This window comes from Rutidosis leptorrhynchoides, chromosome 1 (genome assembly GCF_046630445.1).
Source record: "Rutidosis leptorrhynchoides isolate AG116_Rl617_1_P2 chromosome 1, CSIRO_AGI_Rlap_v1, whole genome shotgun sequence".
NCBI lineage: Eukaryota > Viridiplantae > Streptophyta > Magnoliopsida > Asterales > Asteraceae > Rutidosis > Rutidosis leptorrhynchoides.
In genome coordinates this window covers 278,734,161-278,738,051 of record NC_092333.1, presented here as the reverse complement: position 1 = coordinate 278,738,051, position 3,891 = coordinate 278,734,161, and positions in this window count along the sequence as shown.

Below are 3,891 nucleotides of genomic sequence, written 5' to 3'. Positions count from 1 at the left end.
ATTGAAGTGTATATACCAATAGTATATACATATAGAAGCAGTGTATTGTACGAGTACGAATACGGGTGCATACGTGTATAATTGTTGATGAAAATGAATGAGAATGCAATTGTAAGAATTTTTGTTAACTAGAAGTACTTTGATATGTGTCATGAAGTCTTTAAAAAGTGTATCAATACATCTTAATACATTACATGTATATACATTTTAACTGAGTCGTTAAGTCATCGTTAATCGTTACATGTAAGTGTTGTTTCGAAACCTTTAAGTTAACGATCTCGTTAAATGTAAATAATCCCTTTGTTATATATTTAATGAGATGTTAAATTGTTACATTATCATGATAACATGATGTACTAATATGTCTTAATATGATATATAAATATTAAGACGTTATTACAACGATAATCGTTATGTATAGATATCGTTTTGAATTTCTTAAGTTAGTAGTTTTGTATTATGTATAAAGTTCATTGTTAATATACATAATGAGATACTTAATTATCATTTCATCATGTTAAACAAATATATATGTTAATATATATAATATCATGTCATATACAAGTTATAACGTTCGTGAATCATCGGACAAACTGGGTGGTCAAACGTTAACACAAAATCCGTTTCAATTAATCAAATCTTAACAAGTTTGATTGCTTAACATGTTGGAAACATTTATTCATGTAAATATTAATCTCATATAATATATAATCATGGAAGAGTTCAGGTCACTACAGTACCTACGCGTTAAATAAATTTCGTCCCGAAATTTTAAGCAGTTGGAGGTGTTGTCTCACCTTCTGGAAATAAGTGCGGGTATTTCTTCTTCATCTGATCTTCACATTCCCAGGTGAACTCGGTCTGGTCCTTTACGAGCATTCCATCGAACCTTAATGATTGGTATTTTATTTTGCTTAAGTCTTTTAACCTCACGATCCATTATTTCGACGGGTTCTTTAATGAATTGTAGTTTTTCATTGATCTGAATTTTGTCTAAAGGAATGGTGAGATCTTCTTTGGCTAAGCATTTCTTCAGATTCGAGATGTGAAAGGTATTATGTACTCTGGCTAATTGTTGCGGTAATTCAAGTCGATAAGCTACTGGTTCAACACGGTTAATAACCTTGAATGGCCCAATGTATCTCGGGTTTAGTTTTCCTCGTTTTCCAAAACAAACATCACCTTTCCAAGGTGATATCTTAAGCATGACCATGTCACCAATTTCAAATTCTATATCTTTTTTTTACTGTCCGCGTAATTCTTTTGTCGACTTTGGTAGATTTTAAAATTTTGTTGAATTTGAATGATTTTCTCGGTAGTTTCTTAGATAATTTTCGAACCCGTAATCTGTCTATCCCCCAAATCACTCCAACAAATCGGAGACCTGCACTTTCAGCCATAAAGTGCCTCAAATGGTGCCATCTCAATACTCGAGTGGTAACTGTTGTTGTAAGAAAATTCTGTTAATGGTAAATGTCGATTCCAACTATTTCCAAAATCAATAACACATGCTCGTAGCATGTCTTCAAGTGTCTGTATCGTCCTTTCACTCTACCCATCAGTTTGTGGATGATAGGCAGTACTCATGTCTAGACGAGTCCCCAATGCTTACTATAACGTCTGCCAAAACCTTGAAACAAATCTGCCATCCCTATCAGAGATAATAGAGACTGGTATTCCATGTCTGGAGTTGACTTATTTCAAGTATAGTCGTTCCAGCTTCTCCATTTTATCATCTTATCTTATTGGTAGAAAGTGTGCTGACTTGGTGAGACGATCGACTATTACCCAAATTGTATCATAACCACTTGCATTCCTTGGCAACTTAGTAATCAAATCCATGGTAATGTTTTCCTATTTCCATTCTGGGATTTCTGGTTGTTGAAGTAGACCTGATGGTTTCTGATGTTCAGCTTTGACTTTAGAACAAGTCAAACATTCTCCTACGTATGTAGCAATATCGGCTTTCATACCCGGCCACCAAAAGTTCTTCTTGAGTTCTTAGTACATCTTTCTCGCTCCGGGATGTATTGAATATCTAGTTTTATGTGCTTTCCTAAGTACCATTTCTCTCACATCTCCAAACTTTGGTACCCAAATTCTTTCAGCCCTTTACCGGGTTCTGTCTTCCCGAATATTAAGATGTTTCTCTGATCCTTTGGGTATTTCCTTCTTCAAATTCCCTTCTTTCAAAACTCCTTGTTGCTCCTCTTTTATTCGAGTAGTAAGGTTAGTATGAATAATTATATTCATAGCTTTTACTCGATTAGATTCTCTGTCCTTTCTACTTAAGGCGTCGGCTACCACATTTGCCTTTCCAGGGTGGTAATGAATCTCAAAATCGTAATAATTTAACAGCTCAATCTACCTACGTTGCCTCATGTTTAGTTGTTTTTGATCAAATATATGTTGGAGACTTTTGTGGTCGGTATATATGGTACATTTGACCCCATATAGATAGTGTCTCCATATTTTTAATGCAAAAACAATAGCGCCCAATTCCAAATCATGAGTCGTATAATTCTGCTCATGAATCTTCAATTGTCTGGATGCATAAGAAATTACCTTCTTTCGTTGCATTAAAACACAACTGAGGCCTTTCTTTGAAGCGTCACAATAAATCACAAAATCATCATTCCCTTTAGGCAATGACAATATAGGTGATGTTGTTAACTTTTTCTTTAACAACTGAAATCATTTCTCTTGTTCATCCTTCCATTCAAATTTCTTCCCTTTATGCATTAATGCAGTCAAGGGTTTTGCTATTTTGGAAAAATCTTGGATGAATCTTCTGTAGTAACCAGCCAATCCTAAAAATTGGCGTATCTACGTCAGAGTTTTCAGGGTTTCCTATTTCTCAACGGTTTCAATCTTTGCCGGATCAACCTGAATACCTTCTTTGCTCACTATGTGACCGAGAAATTGAACTTCTTTCAACCAAAATGCACACTTTGAAAACTTGGCGTACAGTTTTTCTTTTCTTAACAATTCTAGCACTTTTCTCAAATGTGCTTCGTGCTCTTGATCATTTTTAGAGTAAATAAGTATGTCATCGATGAAGACAATCACAAACTTGTCATGATATGGTCCACACACTCGGTTCATGAGGTCCATGAACACAGCTGGTGCGTTAGTCAATCGAAATGGCATAACCATAAACTCATAATGAACGTGAGGCGTTCTGAAAACAGTCTTCGGAATATCATCCTCCTTCACCCGCATTTGATGATATCTGGAACGCAAATCAATCTTCGAATAAACCGACGAGCCTTATAGTTGATCAAATAAGTCGTTGATTCTCGGTAGTGGATAACGGTTCTTGATGGTAAGTTTGTTCAACTCTCTGTAGTCGATACACAACCTGAATGTACCATCCTTCTTTTTCACAAAAAAACAGGAGCTCCCCACGGTAATGTGCTTGGTCGAATGAAACCACGCTCCAAAAGTTCTTGTAATTGGCTTTGAAATTCTTTCATTTCACTGGGTGAGAGTCTGTATGGCGCATGAGCTATCGGTGCAGCTCCAGGTACAAGATCTATTTTAAATTCAACGGATCGATGTGGAGGTAGTCCCGGTAATTCTTTCAAAAATACATCGAGAAATTCTTTTGCGACGGGAACATCACTAACGTTCTTTTCTTTAGGTTTGACTTCCTCGATGTGTGCTAGAATAACATAGCAACTTTTTCTTATTAGTTGTTGCGCCTTCAAACTACTAATAAGATTTAACTTCGCGTTGCTATTTTCTCCGTACACCATTAAGGGTTTCTTTTTCTGCGTACAATGCGAATTGGATTTTTGTAACATACGACCTCTGCTCTCTCCTTTTTCAACCAGTCCATGCCAATTATCACATAAAAACTCCCTAACTCTACTGGTATCAAATTAATCT